Here is a 22,489-nt window from a genome sequence, read left to right as displayed (position 1 = left end):
CGGCCTGCCCTCTGACTGTGTATACAGAGCTAGCTGTCAATCACTGATGGGACCGCCTCCTGGACTTCAAACCCCAGAATGAATGAAATACAGGTTATACTGAATCTTTCCCCATAAAACTGTATATCAGTCTGCTCAGCTCCTCCTGCTCTACAACATGCTGCCTGCAGATTACTTTGCATTTTCATGGTGAGGGGTTCCCTTTAAGGCATGATTGGGTGTGTTTGGCTGCAAAATGGGGGATCAACTTCAGATTAATGCCTATGGATGTAGAATGGGATGTCATAAAAGCTCCTGTGGGTGTAATGTGTAGGTGTCCCAATACTTTTATCCATATAGTATAAAACAGTATGCAATCAATGGAAAGTAATTATTAAGTGTAGTGAACTCATAGAAAATAAATTATTATAAGCATATTTGACTTGAGTGTTTTGCAGTGGGTGGTTTCTGTAGGAGCAGTTAGATGACTGGAGGTGTAAGTTATTGAAATCTTCAGGGTGGGCGTCTGGAGGGAGAATTCGATGAGGGGAAAACCAGCTGTCACACTGCTAGGATATTTTGCCGGAGGATTTTTGCATAAGATGATGTTTAGTACACTATGTTCTGTTGTCAAGATTGTGGAGTAAACACTCTGGCAGACGACAGATTATCAGGATATAACCAGAGCAAGCAGTGACATTAATAGTTTAATTTAAGGGAATGGCGCAGGCCAATGAGCATCAGTCAGTGGGAACAGATTCCCTGTTCAATGTAAAGCTAGGCATACAGACATGTTCCCAGATTGATAAACCTGTGCCTGTACCTCGGCTTCAGTCTATATATTCCTTTACACCCTCTGGTTCTAATGAGCTGAACTGTGCAATTGATCTTTATGATCCTGATAGTTTGGGTCAACAGGACCATAGGTAAATAAAAACATGATTTTACAATATGGTGTCACAAGACGTCCATGCTATATTTGTCTTTGTGTGGCCACCCAGTGGTTGTGATGTGTGTTGCAGCCTGTCAAAGGGTTTTAGCATGTTGTGATATTGTATTAAATCTGTTTCATGAGCAAAGGTGAAGGGTGGACACATCTGTGCATCTTAATATGAATCTATAATATGAACTGTTGAAGGGAACATATAGTGCTATCCACAGGCATATAGAGCAGGAGATTTCAGTTCTTTAACCCATTAGGGACTTAGGACGTACCGGTACACCATGTTTGCCGAGTACTTAAGGACCCAGGACGTACCGGTACGTCCCAACTTTAAAACGGCATTGCGGCGCAGCGGGGGTTAATCGCAACAGGAAGTCCCCTGAAATCATTCAGTGGGAATCCTGTCAACGCCGGGGGGGGGGGGGGGGGGGGGTCCCCGCATCGGCAATCGCCACAAACCGCAGGTCAATTCAAACCTGCGGTTTGACCTTATCTGGCGGTGCTGTAGGGGGGACCCGGTGGCATGAAAGGCAGCGCAATGCCTTCCTGAGGCATCGCTGCTGCCTTCCTGTGACGTGCCTGTGAGATCCAGCCCCCTGAATCTCAGGCCAGAAGCTGTATGAGTAATACACACAGTATTACTCATACAGCCAATGCATTCCAATTCAGAAGTATTGGAATGCATTGTAAAGGGGATTAGACCCCCAAAAGTTCAAGTCCCAAAGTGGGACAAAAAAAAAAAAAAAAGTGGAAAAAATAAGTTTCCCCCCCAAAAATTTAAAGTTTCAAGTAAAAACAAAAACTTAAATTTTCCCCAAAGTAAAAAAAAAAAAAAAAAAAAAAAAGTGTATAATATATATCTCAGACAAAGTTTGGACACCTCAAACAGTTTTCTTTATTTTCATGACTATGACAATTGTAGATTCACACTGAAGGCATCAAAACTATGAATTAACACATGTGGAATTATATACATAACAAAAAAGTGTGAAACAACTGAAAATATGTCATATTCTAGGTTCTTCAAAGTAGCCACCTTTTGCTTTAATTACTGCTTTGCACACTCTTGGCATTCTCTTGATGAGCTTCAAGAGGTAGTCACCTGAAATGGTTTTCACTTCACAGGTGTGCCCTGTCAGGTTTAATAAGTGGGATTTCTTGCCTTATAAATGGGGTTTGGACCATCAGTTGCATTGTGGAGAAGTCAGGTGGATACACAGCTGATAGTCCTACTGAATAGACTGTTAGAATTTGTATTATGGCAAGAAAAAAGCAGCTAAGTAAAGAAAAACGAATGGCCATCATTACTTTAAGAAATGAAGGTCAGTCAGTCTGAAAAATTAAGAAAACGTTGAAAGTGTCCCCAAGTGGAGTCACAAAAACCATCAAGCGCTACAAAGAAACTGGCTCACATGCGGACCGCCCCAGGAAAGGAAGACCAAGAGTCACCTCTGCTGCGGAGGATAAGTTCATCCGAGTCACCAGCCTCAGAAGTCACAGGTTAACAGCAGCTCAGATTAGAGACCAGGTCAATGCCACACAGTTCTAGCAGCAGACACATCTCTAGAACAACTGTTAAGAGGAGACTGTGAATCAGGCCTTCATTGTAGAATATCTGCTAGGAAACCACTGCTAAGGACAGGCAACAAGCAGAATAGACTTGTTTGGGCTAAAGAACACAAGGAATGGACATAAGACCAGTGGAAATCTGTGCTTTGGTCTGATGAGTCCAAATTTGAGATCTTTGGTTCCAACCACTGTGTCTTTGTGCGAAGCAGAAAAGGTGAACGGATGGACTCTACATGCCTGGTTCCCACCGTGAAGCATGGAGGAGGAGGTGTGATGTTGTGGGGGTGCTTTGCTGGTGACACTGTTGGGGATTTATTCAAAATTGAAGGCATACTGAACCAGCATGGCTACCACAGCATCTTGCAGCAGCATGCTATTCCATCCGGTTTGCGTTTAGTTGGTCCATCATTTATTTTTCAACAGAACAATGACCCCAAACACACCTCCAGGCTGTGTAAGGGCTATTTGACCATGAAGGAGAGTGATGGGGTGCTGCGCCAGATGACCTGGCCTCCCCAGTCCCCGGACCTGAACCCAATCGAGATGGTTTGGGGTGAGCTGGACTGCAGAGTGAAGGTAAAAGGTCCAACAAGTGCTAAACATCTCTGGGAACTCCTTCAAGACCATTTCAGGTGACTACCTCTTGAAGCTGATCAAGAGAATGCCAAGAGTGTGCAAAGCAGTAATCAAAGCAAAAAGGTGGCTACTTTGAAGAACCTAGAATGACATTTTCAGTTGTTTCACACTTTTTTTGTTATGTGTTAACATGTGTTAATTCATAGTTTTGATGCCTTCAGTGTGAATCTACAATTTTCATAGTCATGAAAATAAACTCTTTGAATGAGAAGGTGTGTCCAAACTTTTGGTATGTATATATTAGGTATCGCCGTGTCCGTATCGACCGGCTCTATAAATATCACATAACCTAACCCCTGAGATTAACACCGTAAATCAATAAAAACTGCAATAGCAAGCAATCAAAAAGTCACACGCACTCCAAAATAGTGCCAATAAAACAGTCCTCATCCCGCAAAAATCATACCCTACCCAAGGTTATTGCCCAAAAACTGAAAAATTATGGCTCTCAGACTATGGAAACCCTAAAACATGATTTTTTTGCTTCAAAAATGAAATCATTGTGTAAAACTTACATAAATAAAAGAAGTATACATATTAGGTATTGCAGCGTCCCTGGCAACCTTGTCTATAAAAAAAAAACCTGGTCAAACGAATGTTGTAAATAACAAAAAAAAGTGCCAAAACAGCTATTTCTTGTTACCTTACCTCACAAAAAGTGTAATATAGAGCAACCAAAAATCATATGTACCCTAAACTAGTACCAGCAATACTGTCAGCCTATCCTGTAGTTTCTAAAATGGGGTCACTTTTTTGGGAGTTTCTACTCTAGGGGTGCATCAGGGGGGCTTCAAATGGGACATGGTGAAAAAAAACAGTCCAGCAAAACCTGCCTTCCAAAAACCGTATGGCATTCCTTTCCTTCTGCTCCCTGCAGTGTGCCCGTACAGCGGTTTACGACAACATATGGGGTGTTTCTGTAAACTACAGAATCAGGGCCATACATATGGAGTTTGGTTTGGCTGTTAACTGCTTTGTAACTGGAAAAAAAATAAAAATGAAAAGTCTGCCAAAAATGTGAAATTGTATCCATTTTCCATTAGATCTTGTGGAACACCTAAAGGGGTAACAAAGTTTGTAAAATCAGTTTTGAATACCTTGTGGGGTGTAGTTTATAGAATGGGGTCATTTTTGTGGTTTCTATTATGTAAGCCTCACAAAGTGACTTCAGACCTGAACTGGTCCCTAAAAATTGGGTTTTTGAAAATTTCTAAAAAAAAATAAAAATTTGCTTCTAAACCTCTAAGCATTGTAACATCCCCCAAAAAATAAAATATCATTCCCAAAATGATCCAAACATGAAGTAGACATATGGGGAATGTAAAGTAATTATTTTTTGAGGTATTACTATGTATTATAGAAGTAGAGAAATTGAAATTTGGAAATTTGCCATTTTAAAAAAAAAATTGGTAAATTGGGTATTTTTTTTATAAATAAAAATAAATTTTTTTGACTTAATTTTATCAGTGTCATGAAGTACAATATGTGTGACGGGGGAAAAAAAACAAAAAAAACAAAAAACACAATCTAAGAATGGCCTGGATAAGTCAAAGCGTTTTAAAGTTATCAGCACTTAAAGTGACACTGGTCAGATTTGCAAAAAAAATGGCCAAGTCCTTAAGGTGAAATAGGGCTGAGTCCTTAGGGCGCACAAATAAACTATTTATTTATTTTTTAAATCACTTACTTGTGAGTTGCGCCGCAGCGCCGCCGTGCACCCGCCCCAGCCCTTACTCGCAGTGTGGCACGGGCCCGGCAGCACAGCAAATGGTCATGGGGTCAGGCAAGGGGGGGGGGGGGTGTGACTAGCGAGTGGTGCAGCGGCGGTGGGCGGCAGCAGGGACGGGAGTTGACCGTGTCTGACTCACAGCCAGATTGCCGTAGCAGCAGGACAGGTGGGTAGCTGATCACCGATGAGCGCACTAGAACCAGAGTGCACGGCATAAGTGTATAAAAAAATTGCACAAACAATCATAAATGGAGGATGGGGGGGGGGGGGGGGGTGACCGTGACATGACTGTGTGGGGGGGGGGGGGGGGAGACAATGTCTGTAGCATGGGAATTGGGCGGGGGGGGGGACTGAAATGTGACACAATAGGTGGTAATGATGTAATCATGATGTGACACGAAGGGGGTGATGTGACATGGTTTGGAGGGGGAGAACTGTGACAAGGAGGGGTGATTTGACATGGAGGTGGAAAAAAATGTGTGACATTGAGGCCTTGAGGTGGAGAACTATGACATGGAGTGGCATGATGGCTGACATGGGGGGGGGGGGCATGATCTGAGGCATTGGAGGTCCGATTGCTGATCTGAGGTGTAATTGAAAATATTTTTTTCTTATTATCCTCCTCTAAGGCTGGGTTCACACCTGAGCATTTTACAGCTCGTTCCTACGCACTGTAAAACGCTAAAACAAGGAGAAACCAATGATTCCCTATGGAAATGGTTTTCACCTGGGCGTTTTACAGTACGTACGATCGCGCTGTAAAACGCCCCAAGAAGTTACATGAGCTTCTTTGGGGCGTCTTGTCGCGCGTTCCCGTACATAGACTTTTGGGAATGGGCGTTCGCTTGTCTCTGTATGCGCGATTGCAAACGCCGGTACAATCGCGCATACAGAGCGCTCCTTTCAGAACGTTCAGGTCTGAACCCAGCGTAAAAAACCTAGGTGCATCTTAGAGGGCGTAAAATACGCTCCTCAAACCAGCGATTGTCTGAAGCAGAGAGAAGATACCAGGACCACACAGAGGAGAAGCCAGCTGCTGCAGACGGGACCAGGGCCAGGTAAACTGCGAGGTGGGGGGGGGGGAGCGCAAAAATGTAGCTTCGCTTGTGTTGGCAAAAATCCTTGCACCGGCCCTGGCTCCAATCACGGACTTTTGACCCCTCAGATGCCATGTCAACTGCGATCACAACATCTGAGTGGGCATCGCAGGAGCCATTCAGTTGCTATGGCAGCCTAGGGCCTTCAGAAGGCTCCAAGGCCTGCCATAGTAAAGTTGCTTTTAAGATTTGCCTGTGGGAGACTAAAAATAGATGGAGAATAGTAAAAAAGTTTTCTAAAAATATATAAAATAAGAGATAATTAAAATCACCCCCTCCCCCTCCAAATTTTAATCATCCGTTTTGGCTTACATGGATGCTCAAAACACAGGATTTTTTTTTTTCTGTTCTTCTGACAGATCAGAATGAAAAACAAAAACAAAAACAAAAAACTGATGTGAACACATACTTACTGCCACTGCTGCTGCCCACTGTCATGGGGCCACTATTGTCTGTGTTACTGCCACTGCTGTTGGCCCCCCATCCCCACTCTGTCATGAGGCCATTAATGTCACTCGTACTGCCACTTTCCATTCTGTCATGGGGCCACTACTTAAATCTTGGGGCACTGCACGGTTAAGTCCACAGTGTTAAATTAGAGCGGACAATAACATTGACCCAATTTACTTTAATGGGTCCGCGATCCACAAAAAGGATAGAACATGTCCTATCTTTTTGCGGAACGGAAGTACAGGACGAAACCGCATGAAAGCACTCCGTAATGCTTCCGTAGGTTTCCGTTCCGTGCTTCCATTCCGCATCTCTGGAAGTGTGGACCCATTGAAGTGAATGGAGCCGCATCAGTGATAGAGAATGCCCACAGAACGGTGCCCATGTATTGCAGATTCGAAAATGCGGTACGCAATACGGCAATGGGCAGCACACGTTCGTGTGCAGGAGGCCTACATCTACAGCTAACAGAAGTAATTAAAAAGCATGTGTTTGGACTGCCACAACATGCATTAAACAAACTTCCCCCCCCCCCCCCCACTACTTTATTGGCGCTGCCTCCATTTCTATATTTTGTTCCACTAAGGAGCCATTTGGACACAGCTCCTGCAGGGGTGTGCACGGGTTTTTGGCTTTACTGAAGGGTGCTGTATGCTTTTCTTTTTGTTTAACAGAATGGATTAGCTATGGATCTTGGTGCACTGCACAGTGATGTAGACGGCAATAAATTACACCTCTTATGCTGACAGTACAGTAGCTACGGAACGGATTTTTAAGAAATTGACTATGATCCGGGCTCGATTCACTCAAGCCTACTCCTAAGCATGGAAGAAAAGTGGTTTAAATAAAATACAGATAACATAGTTTTACTAAATCTTTTCCCGTAAAACTATATATCAACCTGCGTAGGGTTAACACTCCTGTTTTCTGAGTTGTGTTATCTAATCTCAGCAAACACCTTCAATTGCTTTTGTCTCAAGATAACTCAAATTTCTTAACTCATCGTGTTAAGAGCTGGTGTGCTAACCCTGCTACATCTGTATTACTGCTGCAGCAGCATTATACATAAAGCAATCTTTAGTGTCTTCACTTACCACTGTTTTCAATTAGTTATGGCGGTTTTGAATGCTACATTATGAGAATCTTCCCAAGATGGCTCCTCTGCCAGTGCATTCCCTCAGGACACGTACAAACTTGCTGTAGCCAGCAGCTTCCTGTCAGCCAATCAGATTGGATTACTTTGAGACACACTGAGGAATATGGATTAATATTTACTGTCAGCCATGTTCCCACACCAGCCATCAGCTGTAAGATAGCACAGTCAGTCAACTCCACAGGAGGGCCCTGCTTCAAAGCCCAGCCATATGGCAAAGAACCTCTAGCAGTCCACCTTTGTTTACAATTTCTCACCTCCATTCAGCCAGCCAGGAACCCAGCTAACTGAACAGGAAAAACCTCTGCAGGGGTCTAGGCCATTCCCCAGTTCAATGCACATCAGACATCACAGAACCGGCGATTTATAAGGAATTATGAATCGCCCGTCCATCACAAACATAAACCAGATGCATATGTGTCCCTGTGGCCACGATGAACAGGCCCGTGGTCATAGCTTGGTGGTGGGATGCTAGGCTATACATATTTCCCCACAGAAACCAAATAATCCTTGCTTGGACTCTACTGGTAGCTGGAACCCAGGCGGGTCTGTTGGTCCCAGAACCATCTCCCTGTGACCTTCTGTTCTGGAGCTATGAACCCTAAAGTGTTATGGGTCATTTGCTGCCAGCCCAGAAGAGGGGGAGTGGACCCCTCCCTGAGGCTGGAAGGGGAGGGGCCGGCTACAGGTTAAAAGGCTTGTGCCAGCAAGCGGGCGTGTCTTTTCTTTGAAGGAGGGTCACATCGTGCCATGTGTTTAGAGGGACCTGCAACCTGCTGACATTGCTGCCCTCCATGTGACTACAGCAAAGGACTCAAAACAAAAAAATTAAGTAGGACAGCACCACTTACTTGAAAACACTTCAGTGCTTGCGGCGGTGCTCGTGGCATCAGGTTCCGGCCTCAGGGATCCCCCAAAAACCGTAGATAGACTTAAAAAAAAAACGTTTCGACATCCAAGTCTTTCTCAAGCTACATCTACAGCAAAGGACTCATCACAACCCAAAAGGACTCATCCATCTGGTAAACTGACTTTTGTTCTGCTTAACCCTGTTTGTACCACGCCATCTGTATTTGTAACCTCAGACCACTGTATATATTGTGTGTATAGTGTTATTTCTAGTGAGCCCTTTAGGCGATTAAATATATAATTTAATTTTGTGCTGCTTTGTACCTCGATCACGAATCCCCATGTCAGTGTTTCGGCCTAGATATACGCTACCGCGGGTTGGTTTCTTACCTTATATAATCCTGTTTACGGACCGGGATTATGTCAAACAAGAAACTGGTGGCAGATACCCTGGCTGAGACCGCGCCGTTTCACTGGGGCAGTGAAAAGGCTCTCAGCTTGTTGCCTCTCTGTGCCCGTGTGGAAGGGAGGAGTCTGAAAACTGTACCAAGACTGACCTTACCCGCTCCTCCAGGAGGACGTAATGTCACGCCTTGGTAACCCGTGACCATACTGTATCTCGCAGGCTCTACGTAGTTGACATCTGACGTCAGTTGGGGTACGGTATTAGTCACACACGCCTCCTCACTCTGAAGCCTAATGCAGTCATGCAGTGTGAAGGACCACCCCTCTGTCTTCCTAGCCGGAGACAGATGAGCCATAGCAATGGTCTTTTAAGGGAGCAGTGGAGAGGGACAGGAGACAATTTGCGGACCGCAAAACACACAACAGTCATGTGCATGAGGCCTTAGTGCGACTGTCAGATGCAGTGATCAGGGTTGAACGTGGCAACTGAGGGGTTCAAAGGTGGTGGGTGGCGCAATTGCCGTTCCCAGTCCTTGCGCCCGCTACATACAATGGAATCTGATTTCTGACCAAGTCATTGATCACTAATCTAATTTCTTTGTGAATGTCAGCAAAGCAGCAGAGTCGAATTTTTGCCAACTTCACTCATCTCTAATCTTTGCATTATAAATTCCATTATCGGAAGGGACAATGCAGCTCCAGATGGTCGCATCACAGATACCACCAGTGTCCGCAGACCTTATTGACTTACATCGGTGTCTATCAGGGATCTCTCCTGGTGTCCATATTTTTGACAGAAAGAATAATCGGTGATGGAATTTGCAGCAGGGCTTTGAGCACAAATGTGATTACTCTTATTGTGCACAGAATTATATGGAACAGCAAATTGAAGTGCAAAAGGCACTATACTATGCACTGACTAAACCTCTACAGCACTGCCCTGTGGGCTACGCATGCCATTTACTGCTAATTCTGATATTATACAAGCAAATGCTTCTGGATGCCACTGATTCTAGTGTTTCAGCCAAATTAAAGGAAAAAATAAATAAAATGGGAAAGCCCTGAATCCTTACTAGTTGCCTTCTGCTCTCTTCTGCGTTGATCGGCACTGATATCAGTGCCGACATCCAATGTTGACAATAGCAGGATATTTTAGTGGTATTGAGCACATATTGCTATCGTGAACTTAGTTTAATGTTTTTTGTTTGTTTTTTTAATATAAAAAAAATGTTCTAGAAACCTGTCATAGAACTTTTTTTCTTCTTTAAAACACCAGTCACATTCAAAATGGAACGCCAAACATTCATCTTCTGGTGCAGTGTTCACATAGTTCTGCAGGACAGTAGTCATCGACTTCCCAACAGCAGCGTGATAGTTGTGTATAACCATGTCATACCCACACAGTTCTCGCCATACATCTACACCTCCCCCATGTGTAAACCTGACCAAACACCCGCACAATCATGAGAACAGGGGACTCCACGGTGCCCCCTGAAATGAGTGAAACGGCAGGTTGAGCATGCCTACTGACCTTCCACAGCTTTGAGGCTATTTACGCCAGTACCATCTATAGAGATGAATGGAGTGGCAGTGTGCATGCTTTACCTGCCAATCTGTTCATTTTGGAGGCCCCTGTGTATCGATGGAGATTCCAATGGTGGGACAACTACTGATCTTATAGCTATGCCCTATCCTGTGAATAACTTGATATAACTGGAATACTCTTTAAAGTGTACCCGACTTTTCAAAAAGAGTTTGCATCATGGCTGTGCTTCTATAGGTCTTTTTTGGGCTTCCCCTAATGTTTTTATCAGCCTAATTATTCCCCTCTTCAGCTGCACAGCTAGATGCATTTCTCCCACAAGCAGGGGGCGTCTTCCTTCTGTGGAATCTGCCAGCATTATACTGTCTTGACATCCTTTCCCACTATGTTTTCAGTTCCGGAGCCCAAAGAACAGATAAGGAGAAGGATATCACACCTACAGCAAGGTAGAACGCTCCTGTGAATTCAGAAGCAGTTCTGTTATCAGGCTCAGGATCCCAGCTAGCTCTGACACGTCTCCGCTTCCTGGGAGTCGTTTTCTGACTGTTACCAGGAACAGGTAGTGGACTGCAAATTTTTCAGTCGTCAGGAGATGTGGATGAAAAGTCGATTGTGACGAACAACCTGCATCCCGTCAACAGAAGACCAGACTAGGTCACAGATTACTGCAAAGGTCAGTCAGTCGTTTTACCCAAATTGTAATTTTCACTTATGGCCTTGTGGTCCACAGACCAGCCACATACAATGAAATCACGAATATATGTCAGTCAGCTTTGGCGTCAGTAAAAACTAAACAGAATGACGCACAAAGTCATCAGTCAAGCAGGGAACGTGATAATACCAACGTGCCTGGTACTGCAATACAGCAACAGCATCCTGTACTTATAGTAAGAAATTATACGTAGCAGCCTGTATGCCCAGAGAATGGGAACACTGAGATTTATAGCCGCCAGGCAGAAGTCCAAGGTGCAGTAAGCCATCAACATCCACCGTAATAATAATCAGTGATAAATGAGACTGGTTGTGACGCCACATGTACCATATGCTTGTGTGTAGAAACTACCGTGTGACTTTACAAGGTGCGTTATCACAATGACGACATACCATGCTGTATATTACTGACAAATGCTGTAAAATGACAGTCATTTAAAAAATGATTTACAATTATTTTATTGACTTTCCTTTCAGGTGGCAATGTGTTTTATTCACTCTTTGCGCTTTTTTCTTTCCAAGTGTATACTTAGAACAGGAGTTTTCCCACTCAGATTCCTGATAGGAAAAAGCCTGAAGAAATGCCATGCTTGCTGCTGTGTTTTTACAAAAATGCCATTCAAAAAACACTATAGACTTGGCTCTGTGGCATAACTAGAACTGACTTGGCCCCAGAGCAAATTTATGAAGGGGGCCCCCACCCCCCCCCCCACCCAGGAACACCCTCCTCCTGTGCAACCCCCACTTCTGCAGCTGGTCATGATCGCTCTCTCAGACCAGGCCCGGCGGCCACACTGTCCGTTTTATACACACATATACTGTATGTATATAATATTGTTGAGGGGGCCCTGACAATAAAATATTGCAGTCCTCCTCCGAGGTGGGCCCCTTCTAAGCTCAGGCCCTGTAGCAGGGTTGCCAACCAGACTTTACTTTTTTGGACAATTTATCCCAAAATCACAGACAATCAACATTTTTGCCGGACTGTGGGGGGGGGGGTTAGCTCTTTTTCAGGGGGTTGCAACCACACAGATCTTCACAAACACCAAGTTTTAAAGGTCCAAACATTGCTTTTATTTGGCACCTCAGCAAAAACAAACACCTGCCCAGCTGGGCTCTAACTAAACATATAATAACCTGACTCACCTAAAGTATACCTCACTGTTCACACACAGGTGCGGCTTTCTTAGCCCGTAGTCCAGCTCACTTCCACGCTGTAACAAAGCCATCTCCCAGCCTCTTGGTCCCTCAGCCTTGCCCAGCTGAGGCCACATTCGCAGAGCCTCCAGCCCTCTGTCCACGGGTAACACACTCCCCCCTTACTGACACCCTGGGAGGTGCTTTATGCCAGGCTGAGTACCTCCAGCTGGTCTCATCCTGTGGTGGAATAGGGGTGTGGACCACACTATCCACCCCTTCCTTGCCTCTAACCTGTGTGAGACCTGTCACTGTCTCACAGGACAAATAGGAAAACCATTGTGAATGATAAAGATTATAAGTAATCCATGTCTATAGCTCAATATACTGATAGAACTCACTATTAGCTTTTACTGTGAGCTGTACATTGATTATAATTACCACCAAAATAATCCAGTCAAGTACCACCAGCCTGAAAAAAAAAATCATGGACACTTGTATATTTTTTTTTTCATGGCCACAGGAAAAAAGTTGTCCTATTTTTACTGACTGTCCTAGAAATTTATAGACGGTTGGCAACCCTGCCCTGTGGCAGCCGCTTCGTCTGCTCCCACTATAGCTATGCCCTTTACTTGCCAGCATGGAAAAATTCAACGAAAAAAAGGCAGGAAAAAACGCTGCTAAACAAAAACAACAAATTTTTTAAAACATTGCAATAATGCCACAGATGTGTGAAGCCAGCCCTATGTTGCTAATGTATGTATGTGCCAGCCAGGTTGGCCAATACTACCGCAGGCATTGGGGCCCTCTACAACATGTTTGGGACACCAGTAATTAACATACATACTGTAGTTTGGATGACTCATACAGCAAGAATATTACCTGTGGCATACATATTTTTAAAGCTGCCTTGCTTAAAAGGCATCTGTCAGCAGTTTTGTACCTATGACACTGGCTGACCTGTTACATGTGCACTTGGCAGCTGAAGGCATCTGTGTTGGTCCCATGTCCATATGTGCCCGCTGAGAAAAATGAGGTTTTAATATATGCACGTGAGCCTCTAGGAGCAACGGGGGCGTTACCGTTACACCTGGAAGTTCTGCTCTCTCTGCAACTGCCGCGTCCACTGCACTTTGATTTGCAGGAGCGGGAGGAAAAAGCCTTCTGTGTGCTTCCGGATCTGTGCCTTCACGCTGCAAAAGATAGAACCTTTCCTATCTTTGGCCGCATGTTGCAGATTGCAGAGCTCTTGAAGTCACTAGGTCTGCAACGCGATGCCGGGTGCACGTGGCTAGTGCCCTTGTGTCGCAGATCCGCAGTTTGCAGTCTGCAAAACGGACACGGCAGTGACATGTTCGTGGGAATGCAGCCTTAAGGATTTTCCTTGTATAATGAAAACTCCCACCATTTTCTGATATTCTCTCTTTATCAACTCCTCTCAGCTTTCAAAACCTCTGCTTGCAGTCATTCAATAGCAACTTTCATTGGATAACATTCTGGCTTGGTCAGTTTGATGGACACGCTGGACTGAGTAGATTTATGGCAGGTTTACACGTCCCCGTACGAACGCTCGTTCCCGACAATATGCCTATCTAAAAGTGCAGCCGATCACCTGACAGGGGTAGTTTTAATTAAGAAAAGGTGTTTTGAAAGCCATTAGTATTCAGCTCACCGATCCTGCACCATTGCTGTTCAGCTGCTCTTCCCCGCTCCTCCCTACTTACTGGTCTGAGGGTCGACATGTCGGAAATGGCTAGGACCACCTGCTCAGCCAATCACTGACCGAGGCGGGTCACCACTGCAGCCAGTGACTGATTGTAGTGTGTGACGCTGACCTTACAGCAGCAGAGTCAAATATAGATATTACGTTATCTGATGTCAATTTGCATCATAAGCAGCTGATTATTGGAGCATCCTATTAAACCTTGGGATTAAAGCGGAAACTGAATGTCTCATGTAACAAAGAACAGCTATTGCTCCAGTTGACCCGATCCAACCATATATTATATGGACAGCCAGGAGAAATGAATAGCTGGCTGACCCTTCTTCTGATACATTCTGACGCTGAATCGGCTTCAGACTGGAATGGGGTTACGATGAGAAAATCCTGTTAATGGGTTTGTGCCAAGGAAAATTTTCTACATTTTCAAAACCAGCACCTGGATCTGAAAACTTTTTAAATTGCTTGTTATTAAAAATGTAGCATAGCCGCCGAGTTATTCAATAAAATGTATCTGTATAGCGCCACCTGCTGTTTGTTATTTTCCTTATTTCTTGTCCAGATCACTGAGCTGGTCACACATGCTCAGCATAAATCTTCAACTGTCACCAGCCATATGTACTGTTAGAAGCTGTGACAGCAATAATAAAAATAAATATCCCCAAAGGTTTCCATAGCCATTAGGGTGTTCATACATATTAGATGGATGCTGACAGGAAACCTCCATTTTAATTCAGAGTGGCTGGTTATCTGATGTGTATGGGGAGGTGTCCTGACTCTCCTCTGATGGAAATTGTTTTCAAAGGTAATAAGCTGCCACCGGCGGTGTCTTGCAGTGACTAAAGGCTGGATTAGATAGCCCGATTCTGCCAGCGATTGTCATGAAGGAAGCATTCCCTCCAGGCAATTGCCTGCTCGCTAGTGGAGGAGACTGGTGCTTTTACATGCAGTGATCTCCTCTGCAGCATTGGGAGAAGCGATCGTTATGCCATCCCTCGTCCCCATGTTGTCTATTTATTTGCCGGCAGCAGATCGTGATTAGACACTACGATTAGAGATGAGCGAATTGAATCCCACCAAGTGGAATTCGATCCAAATTTCTGGATAAATTCTATTCGCCTAGAAGCCCAATTTTCTCGTGCTTTGTGTCAGCGAATCGATTTAACCTGATATAGTATAAAAAAAAAAATTTGAAAAAATTCTTATTTACCACATCAATTTTGGCCAAAATCCCGTGCGGCGCGAGATTACATCATCACTCCGGTCGACTACGATCTGCTGCCAGAAAACTAGGATTTTTAAACCTGTCAAAAGATTTGGATTGCCCGATGATTGAGCGTGCTCATTCATCAGGTAATCGGCGGCAGTATTAAACTTCCAGATACGAACACTTGTTGGCCCAACAATCGCTTGGTTTAGACCTCATGCACACCACAGTTGTTTTTCTCGGCCTCTGTTCCGTTTTTTTTTGCGGATAGGAAAAAAAAATGCTGATAGTTCATCCGTTTGTGTTCCGCGTCCGTTGTCCGTGTTTCCCCTTCAGCAAAAAAAATATAGTGCATGTCCTACTTTTTTCACATTTGCGGACAAGGATAGGCATTTATTACAAGGGATCCGGAGAAAAAAACTGATCCTCCCCAAAAAACGGACATGGGCAATTACCTGAGCATGCATGTGCCTAGGGGGTCGGAAGAAATAGCTGCCAAATAACCATTCAGCTCTGTTTGCATGTTTGCCAGCTCTACCCAGAAGAGTAGCCGCAGGAATGTAACCCTGCATAACAATTCAGCGGCTCTAACAGCTACTATTAATAGCACAACAAGACTCCATTCAGACGATATATAGTGTTCATCATCATAAATATAAAAAAGTCACCTAAAATAGTCATTTATTTCTTTACCTTTTCAGATCCACATGTAGATTCCTAGCTACAATCCAAAGAAACATTCCCATTATGTAATCACTACAATGCAAACAGTTGAATTTCGTTTTTTAGAAAATGTCTGCGAGATCCCATTCTAAATGGTATTGTATGGTTGTTTAATTTATAAATGCACCTGTAACATCAATAATACTTTCATGCCCCCTCTGACGTTGAGGTCTCCGGCTGCCTCATTAGATTATTACACTTGGCAACGGGCATCTATTAGACCTAACACAGTGCTCCCAAAATATAGTAAAGGGATATTACATATTTAGTGGAACCTAGAATAAATGAATGGAAATGAGATGATGTATACCAGAGAATAGATTCTAAAATTCAAAAATTTGATGCAATTTTTTCTAAAAAGGATCTGATTCTACCGAATCCAAATTTTGGGTAGGGAAGAGAGACTTTTCCAGGCAGTCAGAGCACTTTCGATTAGGGTCGAATTTATTACGACCAAACCAAATGGTCAGTTTGGCCGATTCAGACCCCAATCAAATTTTTTAAAATATGCTCACACATACAGTATATCTCCATTAAATGTCAGTAACTCTGAAAATTTTTCCCGACAGACATGAATTTTTGGTGGTTTTCTGCAAACATTGTGTTGTACCACTAGCGTTTCAACTATAGAGAAGGTGTTATGAAAATGCTTGAAAAAAACCACAAAAAGCTACAGCTTGCTGCATTTGTGAAACAAAGCCAAAAAGATAAAAAACAAAAACAAATTAAGGGTGGGTTCCGTTATAACTCGTAACATAATGGAATTCTAGGACAGAATGCGAAATGGAAGCTTTTAGCAGGCATTCCGTTTTGCTCCATCGTAATACATGGTCCTGTAAACCCGCCCTAACAAACACCCCAGTGGCGAAAAACACTTATTGTCCCGCGTTTCCTATATTCCTTAGACTTTCAGGTGGCATCTAGAGATGACATCTTTTCTGCCAAGAAGTTTGCAAAAAAAAGCCACTAAAAATGCAAAAGTACAGAAAAACACCAGCAAAAAAGCTATGCGTGAAAGCACCCTTATTCCTTACATATTTTTTGAAGCCAATGATATTGTTTGGCTGCCCAGTTCCATGGTACTATTTTAACATTTATATTACTAAATTTGACCCCAAGAAAAAAAAGAAGACGAGCAGTGAGTCCAGGAGGTTAGATGCTGTTTGGTCATGTCTGATCTCACCTTCTTTGTTGGAGCGAGCAGCAGTTTGTGGTTAGATCTCAAACTCCTTTAACGCCATTCACTTCTTCTCTAGAAGAAATCTATAGCAAAGTGAAGGATCTCCAGCAGATACGTAACCCCAGATCTGTCCAGTTAGGGTCTGCCTTGGCAACTAAGATCTGCTCTTCCCCCTGGAATCCTTGAGTCAGGTTACAGTGAGGATATATATAGCCGCTGACTCTCTGCACACTATCTCAAATTCCAGCCTTTCACGGTAATTAACCACTCATCTTCCAGACAGAGGCCCTCAAATAATTGTCAAAAAATACTTCTATGGTTTTAAGAAAAATCAGAGTCAGTTCTGTTTACTTAGTTTTTCCCAACTTTATAGCAGATACACTGCGAGGACAATTGCTTATTCCTAATGTGAGTTGCAGTTCCTGATCCTGTAAAAAGCTTCTACAAACCACCCTGACCGTGCACTCACTTATGAGTTATTGCTCTCTCAGGAGGAGAGGTTTGGTCTCGAAGTGTCACTATGTTTACATGTCATTACGGCTGTATGTGTTTTGTGGCCCATAAATCGTGGATCTGCAAAACATGGATGCCACGATTTATTTTATAACCTTTGTAGAAATGTCATATCCTTGTCCATAAAACGGACAAGAATAGGACATGTTTTATTTTATTTTTTGCGGGGCCACGGAACAGGAGTGTGGATGCGGACAGCACACTGTTTGCTGTCCACATCTTTTGCCGCCTCATTGAAATGAATGGGTTTACATCCGGACAGGAACTATGGCCGTGCGTGTGAGCCCTGAAATGTATGAAATGTAATGGCTGCTGATGGATACGTTCCATCTATTTTACTGGTACTTCCATTAAAGGGGTAGTTGGGTCAGAAAGTGGTATTTTTGAAAACTCAATATAGGAAAAAAAATTGTGGCTGTTTTTCTTTTTCATTTTGCGGTACCGTGCCACAGAAGATTTAAGTGGTTCAGCTCTAAACCCAGACATATCTCTTTCTTCACCCAGGCAGCCCCTCCGAGATGAGCATCTAAAGCGGCTAAAACCCGCTCATTAGTGCCGGTCACGTCATCGGGAACACTGCTAGGCGGAAGCCTCGGCCTAGCAGAGACCCGGTACATCACCAGATCTGCAGAAAAAGCCATTGCCCGGTGGGATTCAATGCAGGGCAAGGAAGAGCATCAGAGGACAAAATGCTCTGATGCTCATCTCAGAGGGGCTGCCTGGGTTAAGAAGGGGATATGTCCAGGTTAAGCTCTGAATCCAGGTAACCCCTTTAAGTAATTAATAAAAATTTCCATTCTGTAGCAGTCAGCACAGAGAGCTAAAATTGTCAGTTTACTGCTGCTGTGAGGGAAGATTTTATCGGAACAGGTCACCTTGCCGTGGTGGATGGGCACAAATGATTTTGATCAAAAAGATAAATGCTACGTACCTCATATTCATTTATATAGTGACTAGAGCATTAGTTTATATTTTCTTTGTTTGCAGAGTGCTGTTTCATTCCCGCGTGTGTGCAATGCGTGATGCGAACGCATTGCGCCAGCACTGAATCCGGACCCATTCATTTCAGTGGGTCTGTGTACATGAGCGTTGCGTGAAAATCACAGCATGTTCTATATTCTGCGTTTTTTTGCAACGCTGGCCCCATAGAAGTGAATGGGGCTGTGTGAAAAACGCATTGCATCCGCAAGCAAGTGCCGATGCGATGCCTTATTCACTGATGGTTGCCAAGAGAGGTTTGTAAGCATTCAGTTTTTTATCATGCGCGTGCAAAACAGATTAAATCGCATTGCACCCGCATGTTAAAAACTGAATGCGAGTGTGAGTTTACCTGAACGCATCCGGATCTAATCCGTATCGTTGATGTGCAAGAGGCCTAACAGACCCATCTTTCCCACAGGCTGATTTTAATTAGTGCAATTTATATGTGTAGTGTGCTCCCTCTGAATTCATTTGAGGTCATTTGGCACATGGAAAGGTATCATATGGAGTAAGCTCAGTATATACGTGGAGCCTGCGCTCCCTGAATTCATTTCAGACCAGTTGGCACAAGAAGAGGTATCATATAGTGTTGTTTCCCATCCAAAAAAGGTCATCTTACCGTGGTGGATGACACAAGTGATTTTGATCAAAATATATTTGCTAAGTACCTCTTATTTATTTTATATAGTGAATATAGCATTAGTTCTTATATCGTTTGATACATTCTATGCTTGTATGCATGGTGTTTACTTGTACTGGGATAGTATTAAGACAACTCTCTTGCACCCTTCCTAGGCCTAGATAAAGATACCCAGAGAAGAGCACTGTGCCACTCAACCCACCCCTTCTGTAGTCAAAGTGATGGTCTTACGAGTTAAGTGAGGCTATTTATCATGCTGTGCTAAAAGTCCAAACAAAGGAGGAAGTTAGGATACTTTCACAGTAGTGTTTCTATTTTCCGGTATTGAGATCAGTCAAAGGAAGAAGTTTCCTTTTTTTTCCCCATTCATTATTAATGGTGAGAAAATGTAACTGAACAGAAAAGATTGCTCCAAAATGCATTCCGTTCCATTTGGTTGCGTTCTCATACCGGAGAGCAAACCACAGTATGCTGCGGTTTTCTTTCTGTCATGGGATGCGGAGCAAAACGGCATGACCCACAGTGCAAGGGGACGGATCAGTTTTCTCTGACACAATAGAAAACGGATCCATCCTCCATTGACTTTCAATGCTGCTCATGACGCTCATTGCTATGTTAAATATAATACAACCAGATCTGTTCATAACGGATGCAAATGGTTGTATTATCAGCAACTGAAGCATTTTTTGCTGAACCCTGCCGGATCCAGCAAAAACACTAGTGTGAAAGTAGCCTTAACCCCTTCCCGACCTATGACATACTACTACGTCATGGGAACCACTGCGTTCCCTGCAATTTGACGTAATAGTACGTCATGGTGATCACGCGGGCCCTGGAGTGGTGCGCGCGCGATCACTGCAAAGGCCCAGCAGTCCGTGATAGCCAGGCCCCTGCTGTATCCTGCCAGGCATCAGCTGTAAAAGCCGATGCTGGTGGATTAACCCCTTCTATGCTGCGGTCCGCGCTGACCGCAACATAGAAGGGGTTTGTGTCGGGTGAGTGATCGCATCGAGTCCGCGCGCTGCTGTGGCAGGGACCCGATGCAGTGACAAGGCAGCCGTGCAGAGGCTGCCCAATGACTTGCACGGCATCAGAATCTGCCTTCTACAGGTGCCGAGGAGTTCCAGCCTCAGGCCCGGTCTCCTAGGCAACCTGTTAGTGAATGACTCTTTGTCATACACTAACAGGCAATGCATTACAATACAAGATGTATTGTAATGTATTGCAGAGAGGATCAGACCCCCAAAAGTGAACATCAGAAATAAAGTTCAAGCAAAAAAAGATGGTGGTCGTTTAAGCACTAGTGTGCTTTCATCAGACTATACAGTCTGATGAAAGCACACTAGTGCTGAAACGCGTCACTATGATATAATATGTGACCAAAATATCCACTCATTGATTGAAATCTATGCGAAGTGCCGGTCTTTTTGCTACATTGTTTTCTTGGACGCCAACCTACTGACACGTGCACCACAACTCTACAAAAGCAGTGCCGACTTATCAATTGGTTCAGACCTGAACTGGTCCTTAAAAAGTGGGTTTTGGAAATTTTCCAAAAAATTTCAAGATTTGCTTCCAAACTTCTAAGCCTTCTAACGTCCCCAAATAATAAAATTTAATTTTCAAAATGATCCAAACATAAGGTAAACATATGGGGAATGTAAAGTAATTACTATTTTTGGAGGTATTACTATCTATTATAAAAGTAGAGAAATAGAAATTTGCTAATTTTTCCAAATTTTTGGTAAATTTGGTTTTTTTTTTATGAATAACATTTTTTACCAGTGTCATGAAGTACGATATGTGACGAGAAAACAATCTCAGAATGGCCTGTATAAGTAAAAGCGTTTTAAAGTTATTACCACATAAAGTGACACATGTCAGATTTGCAAAAAATGGCCTGGGCAGGAAGGTGAAAACAGGCCCGGGGTTGAAGGGGTTAATGAGCCGAGACAGGATGTAGAATACATGGAGTGACTTAAAAAAATAATATTCAGAAAACCCATCTACAAATACATGGAATTTCCACATACATTTTTGATGCACGTGTCCGTTTAAATCAGGTTTAAAGGTGGCCGTACACCATGCTACCTGAAACGGTCATGGTAGAATTTTTGTATGTTCCCTAAACAAGGGATCTAACCATATTATCTGCAATGGTCCAAATCTAAAAATTTAGTCTAGGGGTAAAAGAATGAAAAGACATGACCAGGGACGGACTGGGAACTTAAAGTGTCCCTTAAAAAAAAAAACACTAAAAGTGGCCCCGTTTGGTCCGAATTAATGGAAGGCAGGGCCAGCATTACCATATTGTGGCACATTATACCACCCAGAGCCAAATACCACAGTCCATTACAAAATACTGCCAGCAGCACAAAATACATCCCCAAAGACTTTCACTGGCCGGCCGTGAGGAGGGCCTAGGCGGCCCCCTGGGCATTGGCTCACCCTGTAAGGTCTATGGCCAACTCACGGTGATTTTTGAGTCTTCCTCCATCTCTCAAAAAGGCAGAAGACCCTCTTTATTAGCAAAGCCCTAGGTGTCACTCTTACAACCTAAAATAGGATTAGGACGTGTGTTTTAACAAAGAGTTAATTATATATTCTCATAGTATGCATCTGGACGCAAGCAGGATACTCCAGGCGGGAAAACAAAGTTACAGGAATTGTAAATATAATAAAAAATGGGTTTTCTAGGTTCAGGATATAGATGGCCTCAGGGTAGGCTGGGGCTGGGCTATTAATATAATATTTGAAGTGTCGGACTGGGATCCCTTGGGTCCCAACAGAGGAATTATTCTCGGGGCCCAAACCCTATATTATCATGCTTAGTAAACTGGCTGACCATCTAACAGTGTTAGGCCAGGTTCACACCACGTTTTTGCCATCCATTTAACGTATACATTTTTTATGTCATACAGTGGCATCTGTTTACCATAGAATTCGATAGTAAAAAATAAATAAAAAAGGTGCTGGATGAAAAAGCGTGTTGTGCTGCACTTTATCATATTTTTTTTACAACGTATACGTTAAATGGATGGCAAAAAAACGTGATGTGATGCCACCTTAAGTCTCCTTTTCCTAGGTGCCTCTGTTTTTGAGAAAAAAGGAACTCTTATTTTATGCCCTCGCCCTGACTTTGGTGAAAATCTCACTCCTGTGCCATGCCGTTTAGCGTGCGAAGCAAAGGAATGATGCTTGCCGGCCGAGAACTTCTATACTGCTCCAGTGCCGTATACATTTTCCGGATGTCCTGGGACATATGCGGCGCTGGATATTAAAACTTTGTCCCTATCTCACCCCCACGACTCTGGCATTAATGGC

At 43.5% G+C, this 22,489-nt stretch overlaps 1 protein-coding gene across 1 annotated transcript in view; it reads right to left on the bottom strand.

Annotated features, from left to right (window-relative positions):
• USP2 (ubiquitin specific peptidase 2) overlaps window positions 1–17,190 on the bottom strand; it is a 106,182-nt gene extending 88,992 nt beyond the window's left edge. Inside the window, 1 exon segment of the mRNA XM_044282349.1 lies at window positions 17,035–17,190. The gene's annotated coding sequence lies outside the window, so the exon portion shown is untranslated.
• Window positions 17,191–22,489: the final 5,299 nt, after the last annotated feature.

Source organism: Bufo gargarizans, chromosome 2 (genome assembly GCF_014858855.1).
Source record: "Bufo gargarizans isolate SCDJY-AF-19 chromosome 2, ASM1485885v1, whole genome shotgun sequence".
Taxonomy (NCBI): Eukaryota; Metazoa; Chordata; class Amphibia; order Anura; family Bufonidae; genus Bufo; species Bufo gargarizans.
This window is presented reverse-complemented; position numbering and strand designations above follow the sequence as displayed.